The 19,959-nt window shown below is 40.5% G+C and overlaps 1 protein-coding gene across 1 annotated transcript in view; it reads right to left on the minus strand.

The window, feature by feature from the left end:
- LOC116444705 (bifunctional heparan sulfate N-deacetylase/N-sulfotransferase 3) overlaps nt 1–19,959 on the minus strand; it is a 106,950-nt gene that overhangs the window by 53,052 nt on the left and 33,939 nt on the right. The gene's annotated exons all lie outside the window — the stretch shown is intronic.

Raw genomic sequence — 19,959 nt, forward strand, 5'->3', positions numbered from 1 at the left:
TGCGGCGCCCCCTCCCACACGAGGGCTGCGACTCCCTCAGTTGTGGGATTCTTAATCCCTGGTCTTAAATAAAGTATGGGTTTTTTTTTTTTCCCGCTCCTCCGAAACCAATTTAGCAAGCGCCTGCTGCAGGCGCGCTGAGGGGGAAGTTTAACTCACACCCTCCCGCCGAATCCCTCGCTGTCCGTTCAGCTTTAGGTACGGCCGATTTCTCAGCCATACCTAAAGGTAGCGCACAAGGGTGGAAATTCCGTGAGGTCAATTACATTTTGTCCAGACAATGTAGGGTTAAAATCTTTAGCGAATGTCTGTTAATGTGTTTGCAGCCTGGCTGCTTTTCTCTATTGAATTTTCTAACCCTATGTTAAACACAGTTAGTCCCACTGTATTTTTCACTGATAACTGCATCCCTCGCTCTGGAGATGGGGCTGCTCCATTACTGCAGGTGAGGGAGTTACGATTCCCTGTCTGAACTGCATTAGCTTTCACAAATGGGAAATAAAATTAATAAATTTTACAAGTGCCCTCTTGATCTAGCTAATTTACCTCACAATTGCCCGGTGATTGTTAGCTCACCTAATGGCTGACAGTTCAATACATTGGATTAACTCCATCACTGGCACTTATCTGTCCTTCCTTTCTATGACTAACTCAAGGCAAAAACTTAAAGGAAAAAAAGCTACAGTCACATGAATGTTGCTTTTCCAAACACCAGGAGAATTTACAGCTCTTAATTCAGGAATACTGTTATTTACTTTCTTCTCTTTTTCTCCATTTTATTCTCATGACACAATCTAAATACCCCAAATTTTACTGTCATCTAAGCTACAAAACAGTGCAAGGTCCATGAGCTAGACTTAGAGTAAAAAGAGAACTTGTTGTCACAAGGGCTTACTATGTATGAGGTTATTAATCCCTGGAATAGAGAGTCCATCTGAAATCCTGTTGCCCTCTAAGTATTCTACAGAATGGGATTTTCTCCCAGATTAAGCTTCTCGACTGGGTGAATATCCTGATACAGTCTTGTTTTGGGGACTCTCTATTACGAAGGATTTTTCCTACAACAGGCTATGAAGGATGGGGTGGAAGTCAACCAGAAGTGACTGAAATTCTCAGCTGTGAGTTCAAACTCACGGTTTTCCTCCTACCCTTCTCTCTGAGCAGCTGTTTTCAAGTTGCTGCTGGCCAACCTGGACAGAAACGTGTCGGAGAGCGCTTGTCCTCGGAAGCACTTGGTTGCTCACAGAGATGTGCTAGACACCTCACAGCTGAGGGCTTCAGCACTGCACGTCAGCAGCTGCAGCACCGAGTGCTTCTGGCAGGAATATTAACAGCTTTCATCTTTCTTGGTGCTACTTTTCAGGTTTTTTGCTCTTGAGCTGTCATTGCAGCATGAACTGGGGGTGATGTCTTAGCCATTCTTTGAGCAATACATCTTAAGACACCACTGACTGCACTTCTGGCCAAGATTTCTGCCTGGCACACGATACCTCACAAAAAAATAGGAAAATGAGTAGTAAATTCAGACAAGAAATTAGGGAGGAGGAAAACCTACTGGACTGCAGGCAAAACAGACACACCTAGACAACTGCTAGTCTGCACCATGAACTAAGGACTCAGCTTTCTGCCTTTCTTACTGCTGACCTCTACATGTGAATGCTCTCTTTCCCATTCATATTTTTCTTCCAGCTCAAGTCTTCATCTGTATTACTTCCTTCTGCACCATCAGCAATCTCTTTTTCTCAAATGAACTGAATTCCACCTTGTCTAAGGGTCTTACCATTTTTCAGGCTATTACTGCAAGGAACTGTTCTAACCATTGCATGGTTCTATGTCTGCAACTGAATTCTTGGTCCCACTGAAACCTGTGCAAAATTTAGGTGCTTTTGGTATGATACCATTACTACAACTCCCACCACAGATTGCTCTATACAATGGACAGATTGATTACACTGCGCATCATCCCATAAGCCAGGGAAAGGTCGTTGTTTGGAGTGTTACTTTTAATAGCAACAGTTTTCAATTAATAAAGAAATACTTTATCTAGTCCTGCCATTTCAAAGTTTAGAGACATCTTTTAACCAAACACTAATTTTTATTTGTATTATTTCTTTTGGCATTTTCTGCCAGGAAGCCATTAAATTCAGGTAGGTATTTGAAAACAAGGAGCAGCAAGGCAATTGTCTGTTATTAGTCATTTCATTATTACTTTTTTAAAGCTATTACAAATGCTACTAGTCAAAAGGCAGACTAACTGTAGATTTATAATGCTCTTTGGATTAATCAGAAACTTGTTAAACTAGGAAAGGTTTTCTTTACAAGTTCCATCTATATAATGGGGAGAAAAATGTGGCCTAAGAGTTAAGAAATTCTTGTGTTCAAAAATGTAATCAGCTAAGAGGCAGAGAAGAAAAAAACCCCAACACTGTCAAAGTCTGTAACTGAACTACATTTTTCTGTTATTGTTACTACAATACCCTTCACTTGTGAAGTGTGTAATGACTATTCTGTAGCAAACAATACAGGAAGCCAGCCATGCTTATGGATTTCCTCTAAGAAGCCACTAGCTTTCAGATGAAAACCCCATTTATTGTTTCTTTTCAGTATCTTCTATTTAATTTTCAATACCTTAGCCTAAAAAATCCCACTATCTGCATACATTGTAGTAATATCTTTCAAACCAGTGGAAGGAAGTTGCTAATTACATGCTGTGGGTGCTGACTGCTTGGCAGCAGAAAGGCAGTTTTATCTTCAGGCTTAGAATAAACTATAGTTATAAATATGTTTTGTTCCACATTAATCAGGGTATTGAGACAATTGTCATCTCTGTATGATGATCAAATGGGCAGCTCTGGAATTCAAGAAGCTCAGGAATTCATTAGGTGTGTCTGTTCTAAGCTGCAAACCCACCCGTTACTGCTCAAGTCATGCCATGTGAAATGTAAGACAGATCCATTAATGAGGAGGACTGAGCATTTTCTGTTGCAATCTACCAGGAAATTTGCTTATGAAAAGAGAGAAAAGACTCTTCCTTCCCATTGTATCAGGTTCAGAGGTTCCAAGTTAATAAATATGCAAAAAAAATAGCAGCATAGGTTCAGAATGTATTAATTTTAGTGTGTTGTTTTGAATGTATGTCAATTTGAGTGAAAGTGCCTTTGCAATACTGAAATTGGTTACAGGAAAGGGATAATGGGGATGGAAGAAAATTAAAAAGAAACCAAGTGTCTATAAGCACAATCAACAATCTAAAGCATCTTTGCCCTTTTAAAGTAAGTAATGTGTAATTAAAACTTCTGTTAAGAATTGATTTTAGAATATGTAATAAAATAGGGCTAAGAAGAACTTGTACTGTTACCCTAAAATCAATTCATTTTCTCCACCAATAACAAAGTTCTAAAAAAGTCTTGTAATTTGCAAAGAGGGAAAACACTGAACCGCTATACCTAGCACTTCAGTGCAATAATCCAAATACTTCCTGAAGCAGAATGTCATTTACAGTCAGCTGGAAAAATCATCATAATTTCATCTTTCCTTTCCCTTAACAGAAGTAACCCTGGAGAACATGGGTAATTAAGCTGACTTTTTTTAAGAGAAAAGCAGCATGCTTTAGCACTGCCTTCAACTTCCTCACACCCTTCCCTTTTTTCTATATAAATAAATCCCTCCTGCCTTCTGTGCTCCTGGAACACACAGCACCCAAAGCACAGCCCTGCTTCCCTGTGGCAACAAACAAAGAGCAATAACCAGAGGAGTTTGCACAGGAGTGGAAAGTTACTCAGCATGCAAGGTAACGCTGCAGGATCAATGACATGACTGTCTGCTCCAAACTGAGAGCTCATCAGCTAGGAATCACTGAGGTGAGAAAGGACGTGGGTACCAGTCAAAGTTAGGGAATGTCTGTCAGCTGCCAAAGTGATTTGTCTGGAAAATACTGCAAGCTCAGAGAGGAAAAGAAGAAGTGGAAATATGGAAGTCTTGATGCTATTTCATATGGCTGAGGTACACCCTCATTTTGAAGGCTGGTTAAAGTTCAAGGGAAGTGATTCCAAGTGGAAGAGGTGGAGGGAAGAGCTGTTCCCATGATCAGGTGAATACCCAGCCTGTCCCACGACAGTTGAGATGAAGGTTGAGAGGTGGTGGAGCTGCAGCACTCGAGGGGGAGACATAAATATGCAGTGGTAGCTAACAAGTATTTAAGAAAAAGATTTTAGATTTTTGGTATAATAATGATTTGGTAAAACTGGTGCAGAAAATTAGCATGGAAATTAGAAAAAGTTCCTAAATCACCAGAGTGAAGCAGACCTGTTCTGTGAGCAGTGAGGGCAAAAAGCGTGGTTAACTTTGAGATGGAGCTTCAGTGACCATGAGATACTGTTCATTACAGTGGTAGACTGGCCTTGATGGCTTAAGAGCATCTATCGAGCAGGGACCCCAGAGTTTTTATAGTGCTGGGAGATCAAACCCCACAAGAACACAGAATAAATCCTCATCGCTGATGTTGAAGTTGCTATCAGCTGTTTCAGCTGTGGGGGTTTGTTTGTCACATTGGTTGTTTCAGGCTGTCTGTAGGCACTAGAGAAGATGAGCACCTGCACTCTGTTCACATGAATATGAACATCTCCTCACGAGTCATCATTTTTTAATGAAAGCCTGTATTCTGGAACACAAGATGTTAGCCTCCAGGGAAATGTATCAGCTTGTCATCTGTCCCACAAGTCAACAGGTAAGGAAAAAAAGGGGGAAATTGTTTTCTTTCCTGCTAGAGTTAATTTGAATACCAGATCTTTCTGCTTATTAATATTTCAGTTCTCCCCAAACATGAAATGGATTGAAATATCAGAGATGCTGGTAGAACTCTTACGTTTGTCATATATTATTTTGATTTAATCATAAGAAATTACGTCAATAGGCTGCCCATATGTAATCATGCACCAGGCACAGAGATCTTATCTACCCTGTTCATCAATATTCATGATAGCCCATATTATCCAGGGTATTATCCTATATTGTTATATGTGATGCCACATGAATATCATATGGGAGAGGGATTTAAAAAAAGGTTACAGGCTAATAAGAGTATTTTATTCCACTCAGAAAACTCAAGAGAAACAGTTCTTTTCAAAGATCCAGAGACTGTAATTACCTGCAAAATATTAAGTCACCTTAAAGGCAACTGCTAACCCAGACAGACTGAAGATTAAAATTAAAAGCTAAAACTTCCTATTGTTATTAGTGCCCCACTGCACTAGATATTGTGCAAATATATGAAAAAGGTGACTCCCACCACAACGAGTTTAATTCTACCTTTCAGCTTGGTTGTTCTAGAGCAGAAATTGTAGTAGTTTTAAGCTAGCAGCTGGTGGTCATATAATAGCAGTGAATTAAAATGCTTTATAATGCCACAAATTTTGTATGTAATTCCCTGTGAAGTTTCCTAGGAGCTGTGCCTAGAAAATGCTGCTTTGGCATGTCAGCCTTGCCACCTTAATTTCATTTACCCGTTGTGTGCCACAGCCCTTGCACATCGTGCCTGCTCCTGGGCCACGCACTCCACGCGACAGGGCACAGAGGCAGCTGCAGAACTGGGCGGAGTCACACGAAATCTGGATGCGGCTCCCTGCCCACTACCTGCTCCTGAAGTGTCACATGCATTTGTGATTATACGGGTGTGTGAACAGTAAGGGATGCTCCTGCCATCCTTCAGTGCAGCAGGGGGAGCCGGTATCTCTGGCACGACAACACCACTGTGCTTCTGTAACAATTCACTGTGCCTTACAACACGATTTGTAACTATCTCGATAGTGTCTGAAGTATCCATTCTGCAAATGCCTCAAGTGCACGCTGCACTGTACACACAGCAGTTGTCTCTGTGGCACTCCAGATCAGAGGCCTGGACACAGGATGCTCTGGGAAGGCTGAGCCACGCTGAGTTCAGAGAGAAGGCCCAAGTTCACCATGAGTAAGCACCACAGCCAGCAAAGAACTAAGGAGCTGGGATTTCTGCTGAGGAGCTCACCCCTCAGTACACTTTTGTGTCTGGTGTTTTTCACTAAGGGGCACTATCAGACCTTCTCAAGTCATACAGAATTATTAATTAGTTAATTCTTTGTCTTTAATTAGTTGATTATTATTAGTTAATTCTTTGTCTAGAATTAGTATTTTGCTCTTCCAAACACTACCTGCTGTTTGAAGCAGACTGCAGTCTGATGGAGGTGTGTGTTTTGCCTGGAGCAAAGGAACATTCTCCTTCTTTATGGTAATGCTGCAGTGTTTCTCCTCTTTGATGTAAACGGTGTCCAAAGCACTCTAATCCCATCCACGTCCAGTACAAACAGAACAAACAAGGAATGATTTATGCATGCTTGACTGTGCTCTATATCTTATTAGATGAAGATGAATTACTGTGCTGGACAGGGACACATTCTCATGAAAAATCCATCTTTGTAGATTCTGGTGCTCAATCTCATGCCTTGTGCAAATGTATGTTACCGTGCTATTGCCATTTTCCACTTGGTGATGCCACACACAGCAGAGTGGCCCTGGAGGAGTACTGAGGGAGGTTCCCTTGCTAGCAGACTGCCATAGCCACAATATACAGCTCCAGCCTATCACCTCCAAATGCCTCTGCTCTTGTGTTTTAGGACAGGTGTCATTTCCCAACTTCTGCCAGATGTGGATAATGTTATTTAAGCAAAAGAATGAATCCTATTTCTCTTTCCTTCCATCATCCCATCGTATGCACTGCACTCTCTGCCTTTGTAGCCACTTCTGAGACAAGTCTGTCCACTTATACACAGAGCAAGAATTTAACTTTGTTGACACTGGACAGAAAGCCGAGGGTCTGCATCTTGTGAGAAGTTTTATGTGCAGCTATGGTGTGGAATTGATGCTTTCTTCTAGGGAAAAATACGTTTCAAAACCCGTGAATTGTTGATACATGTTCACTTGCTATCAGAAAAGGCCCAATACAATTTGTCCTTAAGTCATTGGACAGGTACATTAGCCATTGCTCAAACCACCAAAGCAGTAAATTAACAACAAATAAGCTAATTTTTCCCATTCTCCTTCCATTTTGTTCAGCTTTCGGTATGAACTGATCAAACTCAAATTTAATTTGTCTCCTAACACAGTATCTTACTCTCTACCCATGTAAACACTGAAAAAAATCCATTTTCCATCTCCTTCTTCCAAAGGTAACATAGTGACAGCACTCATGTGAGACAAGGTGCATTACAGTTTTTAATAAATCAGTCATTACAAAAGCACTTATAGAACTGGCAGAGTAATGAAGAATGTCCCTACCTCTTAGTCTCAGATCAGAATATTAAAATACTTTTCAACAGTTTAATTTCTCTGTGAAGGTTTTTAATTACAGTCTATGTTCTTATTTTACTCAGTACAGCTTCACTTGCAAGAGGCAAGTGAATTTCAGGGCTGTGATTTCAGGGCCACAGCTATCAGGTACCTGCTCACTGGCTGTATCCCAGCTAAGATACCAGACAAAACCACCTATGGTGGTGCTGGGTGCTTCCCTTGCTGAAGGCATCCACTGGGCACTGAACTGAGAACTCTCACAAAAGCCACTGACCAGCGATTAAGAAAGGTTTATTATTAATTCCTTCTGCATACAAAGCTACCACTGACCTTAGAGAATTTTTTGCATTTTGGACCAGGCCTCAGATGGTGATGATTTCCAACTGGTGTGGACATGAACCAGCTTCAAACAGCTCTAGAAGCAAAAATCTCTATAAGTGTAATGATGCCCTTAAGACATTACAGTTGTCTAGGTTTTTCCTGTAAAAACAATGGATCACATCCCTTTTCCCATTCTTCAAATAAAAAGAACAATACTTTTCCATACAATTGTGGGGCTGCATTCCCAACATGATCTAACAAGTGTGATACCAACTTCTTTATGCTTCGAAGGACTATTGCACAGAAAATGTCCCCCTGTTCTGCAGTAGACATTCCCTAGTGCAACATTTTTTCTTTCAGCCTTAATTGAATTTTGCAGCATTTGCTTGTACATGTTGTTGTCGTCCACATACGCTTTTCCTTTCTCTCTCTCTTTTTTCTTTTTAAAACAGATGTGCCATTTACAATACACCATCTACCAAGTCAAAGAATAGAACAGAAATCCAACTTTACATAACAGCCAGCAATTCAAATTGTTAAATCAAGCCAAGAGTCAGTATAATGCAATGTTAATTTTCGTAGGGTAGATAGAATATGAAATATTTTTATATCCCTTGTCATTAACCGAGTACATTAGGTTTATGTTTTGAAATCAGATCGTCACCAAGAGCTTTATGTTTAAAACTATTTTATGAAGCCAAGAAAGGAAAAATCTGATCCTTACTGAGGAGATGGGAAATTGTCACCATGTTGAACATTCAGTTACTCCTGCCCTGAACTGGCAGCTTGGGCAGTATTCTTCTAGGAGAACTGGGAGAAGCTAAATCCCATTACCCCTCCTGCCATCTCATGCTCAGACAGCTGTGGACAAAATAGGTATTTAAATTATAGTGCCTGTTCAGTTAAACTCATTTCTTCCACTGCTGACCAGGAGCCACAGGATTTCAGGAGTAATCTCTCCTCTTCTGCTACTCGTAATTATACATGTTCTGAACTGCCACTAGTACTTTATTGTGCACAAGAGGGAGAAAGGCTCTATCAGCTGGAGCTCTGGGTATACTCAAACTTTGTGTGAGCTCTCCAGTGGGTGTCCAGAGATCATTCAGTGCTCAGTATCAATACAAGAACCCAGCTTTATTCTCTGCCCTCTCCCAGCTGTGCTGTTATGCACAGTCTCACAGATGTAGACATGATGGAAAATGTAAAGCACAAGGAAAAGAACACAAATCAGGAAGGCCTCTGTGCTTGCAAGGACGAGTTTTTGAAGTCACAGCATCTGATACTATTTCGTCCTTCTCAAACTGAAACTGTTGGCAAGAGCCTTGAAAACAATTGTTGAGCTAGGAACAAATTGCACATACAACCAACTCTGTGGCAATCTGCATGCATGTGTTCATTGCTAACTTTCAGTTATGAAATCAGCTATTCAGAAACTGGTCCTATTTTCTGGAAAACATCCTCAGATTCCTCCTCAACTATTTTGTCTCCATGGCTCATCAATTAGCCTCTAATGAATGAGATTAAGGACTTCTACACTTTGTTTATCAAAAACCACATGACCCTTTCTTTGATCCTATTACAAGACAGCAACATTACTGGGATGAAGTGTCTTTGCTCAAAAATGCCCCTTCTGTGTGCTTCATAATGTGCACTTCTCCAACATTCATGACAGTTACTGGCATCTCGCTTAATCAAAGTGAATAAAAACATCAGTATCTTGTTTTTCACAAAGTTTGCACTTTGCTGTCACCCACACTTCCTGATAAATAATGAGCTCCCCCTACCTCAAGTTCCCAGAACTTTTATCCTTTCCTTTTTTTTAGCTTTTATACAATGTAGGGCACAAAAAAAGACAACCTAGTCTGTCAAGTGGCTGAAAAACATCTACTAAGTCTTATCCAAATATTCCTACATAATGAAACCTCTCCTGTACTCTAGTCAGTCCATGAGACTGAAGTTCAAGTCTCAAAGGCTCATTTTCAGTATCTCTTCAAGCAGTAGAAATCCAGGAAGAGATTTCTTTTGAGAATGAGCAGCACCTATGTCCGTGTTGCTGCTGAATTTTATTTACCTCTACGAGAAATAACTGTTTTCCTTTCTGGGAATTGCAAATGGCAGAATATATTAGTGCATCTTCTATTCCTCTTTTAAATGAAGGCAGCAAGACTCAAAAATATGAAACTTGGACACAGATGTAAAGGGTCATAAACTGACAAGAGTAAGCCAAGTCCAGAATAGCAGGGATCCAGTGACACTGGATCTGTTCGGTGAAACTGGATTGCACTGCTGGGACAGGCTGGGTGAATGGATTGAAGTGGATAAACTTAAAGAGGGGGAATCCATCATGAGCCTTGTGAGCTGTAAGGAGATTAATAAAAAATGTGTGGGATGGAAATGTTGCTATGGTTCTCTTTTAGTCTATCACACCTGTGCCCCAGTTGGGTACATTAATCTTTGCTGCCTCCTCCAGTTCTCTGACACAAAAATGATCCCATCTGAGATACCTCTGTACATAAATAAGCATTCAAGGGACAAGGCAACGGGCACACAGTGAAAGGCAAGAGGTTCCCTCATTTTTCACTGTGGGCGTGACCGAGCACTGGCACAGGCTGCCCAGCTAGGTTGTAGACACTCCATCCCTGGAGATGTTCAAAAGCCACTTGGACATCTTCCTGGGCTGCTGCTGTGGGTGACACAGCTGGAGCAAGGGGGCTGGATGAGATGACCCCCAGAGGGCCCTTCCAGCCTCAGCCATTCAGTGATTCCATGACACCAAAGGATTTCACTCCACACGTGCTGCTGCTGTGTCAGTGTTGTGTCACAAATGCCTAAAACTCAACTTTAGTACATTCTCCAAAGTCACTGGTGAGAAATTGTTTGACTTGCTTGACTTCCTTGAGGACAAATTAGATTTTCCTCATATATGCTTTACCTTTTCTTACATTATTATCTTGCTCCTGTAGACCTTGTTCAATGAGGCAAAAAACCTGTGATTTTAATGACAATATTGCCATAGTTACTGCAGGACTGGGCCCTAGAAAATCATTGAACTTTTCTTTTTTTCTAATTGCCATTTTAGAGGCAGATTACCTGTGGTGCTTCCTGCTGTTTATTTATGCTTCAGAGTGCAGGAATACACAACTTGCAGCTCTTTGGCTGCAAAACCCTTCACCCTGCTGATAGCTGCTATGATTGAAACTCAAGGCCTGGTGTTCCTAACTCATACTTGAACGTAGCCTGGTGCTTTGCGAGCAGCCATCCACTCTCTCTGCTCTCAGGTACAGCTGGAGGGGCCTCTGCTGTGCCAACCTGACAGCTCTAGTCAACCTTGGCAGCCTCTGAGTTTTACAACCTGCTTTGCTTTAAAAGAGGTCTGTGACGCTGGGACCAGAATAAGTACAAAATATGTTACCATCAGATATACAAACAAATCTCTGAGGCATGGGAGATGTTCTTACAAGAATGTTCTGCTCTGCTTGGCTCAGTCTTGGTCTGAAACTTTTAGACTATACCAGAATTAGAAATAATTCAAAAGCTGGCAAAAGAAATCTCTTTTCAGAGATACTTGTCGTCATTTTCAAAGAAAACTTAATTAGTTTTCTCTCCCTCTTACCAAAAAGCATGTCTTTTCTATTGTCAGACCTGGAAGAATTATGAAACTTAAGCACAAGTACATGTCGTGGTGCTAATGAAGCTCTGCCTTAGTTTCAATCCACTCTATGCAGAAGCAATCAGACTAAATCACACTCAGTAAAAATAACCCACGCCCAAAAAACCAAAACCAGCCCAAAATCCTATTTTCTCCTAACTTTGAAGAATTTAAGGCAAGACTAAAAAATGAAGAGGTTTTTTACTCTTTGATCTCCTAAAACACATAAACATAAATATGTAAATAATATATAACTTGAAGCTGACGAGTCTTTTCTTCTGGTTGATACTTGACTCACACTCAAGAAGAGCAGCCGGAAGAACAGTCCACTATAAAAAAGGAAATTACTACAAAGTTCCATGGGGGTTTTTTGGATGAATACTTAAGAGAGTTTTTGTTTGTATTCATATATTCCCTTAAAAATAATTTATTTCATGTCATTGTTTTTGGGGAATATCTGTGGAAATAGTACACATGGGGATGCAGCTGTGAAATAACTCCTGCTTTCTCTAAGCCAGTTTGAGATAATTAAGTGAAGAAATAGGTCTTTCTATTGTTTTTATTTTTAATATAGAAAGAGGGATGTGTACTTGACTTAAGATATGAACCAGAGGACACGTTTAACTCTGAATCTGAGATACACAACTCAGATTTAAGTTAGAGTTAACTCAGTCAGAGTTAAGGTCAGTATAGAAAGCTTTAGGAAATACCATCTTTGTATGTTCATGTACTTTCATGCCATGCGTAGAATTTAAATAACTTATGCTCATATGGTAAATATGGGCATGGTGAGATTTCCTTTATTGCACAGAATTCTACCTTTCCAGCTTGACAGAATGTTGGGGTGGGTTCCCTGTAAGTGCAAGTGGAGATGGTGTCTAAATTACTCTGAATGTGTACAGAGGGAAAAAGAGGAATATTATCTGCAAACTTCATTATGACGATAAGTGTGGAAGGCTGGTGATTTATGCAAATGGTCAGGGTTGCCTCTAAGCTAGGAATACCTCCTACAGGTTGCAAGAACAAGGCACAGGCACATAGCAGGAAACAAAACAGAACATGTAACCACTGAAAATGAAGTTCTGTGTGGATGCCTTGTTTTGTCTTACCCCTACTGAGTATGACAGCAAACCTTCTATAAGTAACAAGTTGATTAAATGCTTGTGTTTAAACTCAAAACAAGGTTGGAGTTAACAAAACCTGTTGGTGTAGAAACGTTTGAACATTTTATCCTAATATTTATTGCCAAAATTACTGCCTGTAAGCCCTTGACATTGAGCCCCTTCACTTTGTTAACTGCTTGACAAACACAGAACAAAACCAACTGTGTCTGCTGAAGAATGCAAATCTCAGGGAACAGATAAATACAGACACACCAAGGGCAGGCAAAGAAACCTGTCTGAAGTCATTCTAATGCTTCCAAGCAGTGCAGGCAAAATTAAGGACAAAATAACTGAGGGGGGTGAAATAGAAGGATTAGAGAAGCTAGACGACTCTGGCTTAAGAAAGTTAAGATGAAGATCAGTGGGCTTCTGAAGAGCAGTGAGAAGCTGGACAGAATTTATGAATATGAAAGGAAGGGCTCCCAGTAACGCCCTCTTTGCTCGCTAAACCACTCAGAAATAAAGATGCTCTGACATATACTGACATTTATCTCCTTCCAGTGTTCTCATTAAAATTGGTCCATAGTTACTCGTAGCTTTGCAATGTGTTGAAATGAAGAAGAAAAAAAAAGTACTTTTGAGAGCAGTTAATTTGGAATTAAATTAGTTTCTTCACAGATCAGAAGATATGTACATAGCAGAACCTCATTGATTTATACCAGCGTGTAAGAAAGAGCAAAGGACAGTGAGACATCACTCCTCACAGAATTGCAAAGCTAAATCCCAATCAAAAGCAATCAAAGCAAGAGAAAAAAGAGTATGAAAACAATTCTGTTCTGAAGGATCTTTTTTTGAAAGATTTTTTTAAGGAAGGTAGAAATAAAACAGTTTGGTGTTCCAAAAAATAGTTTTCAATGCAGAGTTCATTCAAGGAAGCTGGCATTTTTCCACTGACTTCAGCAAGCATCTTTCAAACCTAGCAGGTACCACAGCCCACTTCGAATAAGTCAGCTGTGCCTTGAAGACGATGCAGAAGGTCAGATAAGTCACTGGACTAGACACAGGCTGTAACAGGCATCTGGACCCTGCCAGGCCCAGCCTGAGAGAACAGGAAAGCATTCCAACCAAAACACATATCCGTAGGTAGTTCAGAGGGGTTCACTTTCCAAACCAGAAGAAAATATGAGAGAGATGGAGTGGGAAGAAAATTAATGCAGAAAAATATGGTTAAAACTTGTTTAAAATCAAAGCCATCCTGTGAAGAAGGAAGAGAACTCCACGCAGCTTTATTTGACAGAAATAAAGGCAACAATACAAACAAAGCCTACTTCTAAATCTAGGGGTGGCAAAAATGGGATAGACACCAGCAGAAATTACAGGTTAGAGTACGGAAGGTTCATATGGCTAAAGACATAAAGACTCAAATCCATGATGACCAGAGGCAAATACCTACAGCTGTTAACAGAGATGTAGAAGAGTTGGAACTACTTCATAAATATCCATAAAACTGAAAGAACAGGACAGTGCACCTGTATCCTGTGAAAAGAGGTGCTCTCCAGCCTGTCAGTTGTAAACAGAATGCTAAACCACAACCATGGGGGATACACAGTTTTAGTCAGGAGATCTAGATTATTTCTACCCAGAATCCTAAAATTTTGGGTCAGCAAGTTTTACTGATTTAAATTTTTTAATACATCTTGGAATACCAGGGCATTGGTAGAACATTTAGGTACCAAAGTCCTGTGCCAATATTTAAAACCTTCTGTATGGTACTCTCTGCAAATAGAGTGAATTCATAAGGAAAGCCCAGTTTGGGGAAAATCAAAGTGACTGTGATTCAGCGTGGGAGAAAAGAAGAGAGGTAAATGTATGCATCTGGCCTGACATATGTTTTGGCTCAGCTCTGTGAAAGGAAAAAGATACATCCTGTAAAGAAATGTCACAAAGAACAAGTGATAAATAATGAATAAAGATTCTGCTTTGTTTGTTTATGGAATATCAAGAGCATCCTGCAAGGTGTGTTTTCAATTATCATTCATTCTGCACAGCCCTACTGTGATTGCTTTAACCTTGATTTTAAGACAGCAGTAACAGTAATGTGCAAACATATTGGTACAGCCATGGTAGCAAGGCAAGAATGGTGAAAAGTGTATTTATAAAGCAGTAAAATCACATTAAAACCGCTATCCAATAAAAACGACATTGTAGCAGCATCTGGGAAAAGGGTATTCACAAACCAATAATATCCTATTAAAACTAATGTGCAATAAAAGCAGATCACAGCAGAATTTCTAACAGTTGTCAGACCAGGGCCCTGGAAATGGGTTTTTGACCTTTCCCAGTATTGCTGGCTTCAACTCAGCACTTGGGGGACTGCTCAGGAAGCACCCAGGACACAGCTTGGGTTAAGTAACCAGGTTTTTTCCCCATTAATCAAATAAACTCACAAATGTGGTGAGTTAACCAATTATGTAGCAAGTAACCTTCTTTAAAAGTACACCTGAATCTAATTAAACTATCCTGATGAATAAAAGAATGAAAAGATGTGTCTGCTTCAAAATAAATGCTTTCAAATAGCAAATAGCTGTATTTTCTCAGATGTTATGCTCCTGCACCCAAACTGCAGTGAGAACAATTGCATTTGAGAATAAATAATGGGATATTTAAAAATAACTGGCTTTGCTTACAATTTGAACCCCCTTTGCTGAATCTCTGGGTTTTCCCTATGGAAGCTGTATTCTAAAATCCACAAGTTCATTGGAATTTTTGCATGTCAGTGAGCAAATGTCAAACCCCCCACCGCTCAGGTACTGTTAAACTAAGGGAATCTGACTCAGAAAAGCAAGAAAAATTAAAAGTAAACACTGGAAAGTAAAATTAATGTTTGTCAGGGCTGTGGTGAGGCTTAAATTCAGAGGCTACTCTGCAACTGTAAACAAAGCTTCCTCAAGGTAAGCTGCAAACCAGCACACACAAAGCCATCAGGGTACAACAAAGCTCCAGAAATGTGCTCAGGAGAAAAAAAACAGCAAGAAAAGAGAAATGTTGTGGTGCAAGTATGATTCTGTGGAGACCTGGAGATACAGTGGAAGCTGCTGGGAGATCAAGCAGGTACCAGATGAATTATTCCATTACGGACAACATTCCACTGTCATCCGCCTCTCCTGTGTCTCCAGGGAGAGACTGGGGGTGCTGATGAACACCCTGCAGGACATGGGACAGACATGGGGCTCAGAACCATCCCTGCTGACTGACACCACCACGGGAGCAGGCTCTGACCATGTGTTACTGCCCCCGAGGGGATCAGGACAGGGCTCTTCACCTCCCACATCCCACAGAAACAAATGCATGTCCTGTGCTCTGCAGAACAAGGAGACATTTTTCTGAAAGGTTCCCAGAATCCCAGGTAACAAATAGTTTTTCCTCTTCACCTAAGGAGACTTTTGCCAGATTCCTTAGACTTGAGCAAAACTCACCACTGCTACTGCAGATGCAGCACACTCCTTGTTCTACTGGAATTAACAACTACTGGGGACTATTTACCCTCACTCAATGTCTTAGCCCAAACCAAACCCTGGAAATCCACACATACTCAGTATGCCATTATAAGATCCTTCATTTAATTCTCTACCAGCAACTCATCTCATGTACATCACATCCATGAATGTGCTGGCCTCATGTTTTAAACATCTGAAAAAGCCAATTAGGCTTGTCACTGATCCTGTTGTTTCTTTCTTTTACGTTAAGGCGTCTTTATAGTTGCGATCCCTATATGGGATATGTCTCCAACAAAAGTAACATAAAAACAAGGAGCTGAATTTTATTCCTCTTGTATAATGAGCTTCCAGTATGGCACTTACAAAGACTCTGTTCTCATGTAAAGTAAGCAGGAGGGATTAAAAGAGCAAGGGCTGTATTTTACATTCACTTATCAGCTGTGGCTCAGCTCTTCCATGAACTGTATTATCTCATTAAAAATCCACTGACGGTCATCTTGCTCAGTCAGGATATACAGGGAGCTGCTGTTCTCTTCTGTGAGTGACAGGCATCACAAGGAGTGTGGTGGGCTGAGTGACACAAGTGGCTGGGAAGCATAAATCCACAACAGCACAAAGGAATGGAAAATATTCTTCCAGTGTGATTCCATTTATTTTGGCAGAGATTTAGATCAAAGTTCTTGGGACCAAAATCTGGTTTGGTTTCATTTTTTTTCCCCCATTGTAAAACAAACAAACAAACAAAGCATAAACTGGAGATGCAGACAGGTCTTTTTTCACTGCAGGATAAGAACTGAGCACAAGTTAGAGATAAGGACACTCAACTCTCCGAAGTCTGAGCACTGACCCTGAACTTCCTGAGGACTAACATCTCTGCCAAGCTTAGCGCAACAGGCTCCCTGGCATAATTTGGGCTGTGGCGTCCCCAGGTACAGAAAAAAATTTAAATGTTTACATATTCATTTATTCTGCACTTTGTAAACTTAAGAAACCCCACGTCACAGATGAAATTTAAATTGCTCTTCAGCTGAAAGAGACTGCTGATGTCTAAGCAACCTTTTCTTGAGGAAAAGAAATACATTTTGGATGTTTAGGGGTGGCAGTTTTTGTTTGGGCAGGTTGTTGATGTCTGCTTTTGCCTGGATGTGAGGGTGCTCCACGGAAGCCACTGGTGACCATTCCACGAATGAGCCTTTGATGTAACATCCCAGAGTCCAGCATTAAGGACATGCACAAGTGCCCCCTGAACTAAAGCATTTGGACAGCCTTTGGCTCAGGATGTATCTCCCAGCCACAGGAAGGGTTGCAAATAAAGAGCTGGGATGACATTTGAGTGGTTCTTTAACTCAATTTGTGACCTGATTTTTTTTTCCACCAGGGAGTTTATTGGTATGAAAGGATGGATCTGGCATTTGCACATTCAGCCCTTTCTACTGGATCAGTGCATGTCTGCCTGTGTCTTACATGAGAATACTGGTGATTGCAATTCTTTACTATTGAGATGATTTCTAGTTTATAACAGGAGAAGTTTTTTAACACAAAACGTGAAATGGGGAGAAAGGAGGAAGTTTTCCATCAGAAGACAAAGAGAAATGATTGCTTTCCTCCCAGACTGAAGTACTAACTAGATGCATTTAAAATGGAGTAGTTCAGGCCTCTGCTTTTCTTAATTATTTCCCTTCTCATAGGAAAATCACAATGACTTGATTGAAAATAATAATTAGGAAAGTTGCTGTTGGGTTTCACATCATAAGAAATTAATCTCTATTTTCCTCACCCAGCAGGAGTGAAACTCAGGGCTACAGAAAGCCGGAGTAAGGATTTGCAGGCACCAGAGGAGCCAAACCTGCTGCTGCCATCAGTCAGCTGCAACACCTCAACCCTGCACCAGTTCTCTGGCCAGGGAATGCCTGTATTTGGAACACAATGTATCCTAAAATTCCCTCTTTCTATCTCTGTATCATACTGTTGCTGCTGTCTAATTCTCTGACTAGCCTCACCTCAGGGCCTCTAATCACTACCATTTCCAATTTTCTCTCGCTCACTGAGCCTGTGTGCTCAGGAATAATTTTCCCAGGGGAGATCTCTCTGCGGTTTTTTTTTTCAGGTTGATTCTCATTTTGCATTTCCAGTGCATATACGTTTCTCACTAGGCACTATTTTGTTCTTTATGTCTCTATTCCTGCAGTGTTTATAGTACCTGTCACCTCAGTACCACCTACAAATTTTATTAACGTTCTTTTTCCCCCTCTCCAAAATGCAGCTTTTTTCAGTATTTATGATGAAGCATCTCTCTGTACCCATCCTTGCCCACAGACAAGATCTCTTAAAACAATGACTTAAAGAAGTCATTTTGTTTAATTGGAAAAATATCACTTATTTCCTTAACAGAGTCGTTTAAGCTTGTCTGGTTCATAAATTTGAAAAGTTTACAACTGAAAAATAGCACTATAACTCAATACTGTGAAGTCTGGAAAACAGGAACGGGTCCACACTTGCACCTGGTGGATAAAATATGCTCTTTTTTACCTAGCAAGAATCAGAATCCATGGCAATGCAAAGCCTGAATTTGACTACTTTTCCCTAACCATGGACATTAAACAGGCCACATCATAACTTTGTATTTTCTACCTAGCTGACCTTTGCATCCTACTGATATATTCCCATTCTTGACAGTGCCTGACCCATATCTATGTTTTTTCCATTAGGAGATGATTACAAGCAATGCTTTTCCTACAATCTTCCTGAAAACGTTCATATTGAACAGTAGCACAGAATAATCATTGAAATCTAATCTAGGAGAATCGAGAGGCTTTATTTTTCTCTTGATTGTAGAAGAAATTGCTAAAGTTTGGCAAGCTGCTCCCTATGTAAATGCTTTCTTTTCTCATCACCAATACAATGTCACAGTTATTTAAGGGTTTGCTACGATGCCACGAAAAAAGCATATTTTGGTTGCACTTCAGAGACTGACAAGGATTATTTTTAAATTGGTAAACAATGCAGTAGAGTGGCTGCAAAGTAAAGACCCAGAAAGAAGGAAGATAAAAAGCAGGTCTTTAGAGAGGTCCAGCTGGGACTATGGGGAGATGCCCTGAAATTTTTCTCTCCAGTGATTTCAAAACAGACAGAACTATTTCAACAACCCTGCAGCAACACAGAGCTGGTTGCTACAGAAAGGACAGTGGAAACCTGAGAAATATGGAAAGTATCTAAACAAAAAGAGCTTTTAGGGAGGTGCTGCAGAAAGGTGGCCTTGCAATGTAATATTGCCTCTCTGTTACAGGTTTTAAAAATTAACAGGGCAAGTTACAGCCTACCAGACACTCTGTAGCTAGACAGCACCCTACGGTATCTCGTAAACATCAGTTTATTCCGAGGAATAAATGTGCTGATAAATGCTACTCCAGAGAACAGAGACCCCTGTGGAAGCCAAACGAAATCAGAATTACAGTAATTAAGCCTTGTAGCCATAAGGGGGTTAAGGGGGAGTATTTTTGTAAGGCCACTGCACATAAATATAGAGAATAGCTTAGAAATGTTGCGCAGCTGTGGAAAAAACATTCCTACACTCTGTCAGCTGTAGTTTTCTACCAAGATGGTGCAGTTGAAAAGCACCAGCCTTGTGTGGAAGCCGGCTAAGTGCTTTTCCACGTGCTTCCTCGATAAACGCTGACAAAGAAAGCAATGAGAGTTGCAGAACTAAGTGATCTCCTGTAACAGAATTCTGCCTGATAGGCACATAGAGAAAAAACCATCTCTGGCTCTCCAGGAAACATTATTAGTTAGGTGTAGGAGCTGCTGCCAGCAACACCACAAAGTTCCCAGTGGGAAAAGCCCTTTAGTTGTGTCACGGGCCATGACAACCAAAGAAGTTAAGGGCACATCACCTCCTTGGACATGACTGTGAACTTGGCACATCCTCAAAACAAAATTTAATTTCTTTCCTTCTTCTTCGGCCAGATTTTTTCAAAAGGCTTTTGCTAGTTGTAAAGCAAAAGCAGGTTCTATTGGAATAAAAGTTTAAAGTAGAAGGAGTCTTGTGTACAGCCAGAAAACACAGCAGTGCTAT

The sequence above is a fragment of the Corvus moneduloides genome, chromosome 5 (genome assembly GCF_009650955.1).
Source record: "Corvus moneduloides isolate bCorMon1 chromosome 5, bCorMon1.pri, whole genome shotgun sequence".
NCBI lineage: Eukaryota > Metazoa > Chordata > Aves > Passeriformes > Corvidae > Corvus > Corvus moneduloides.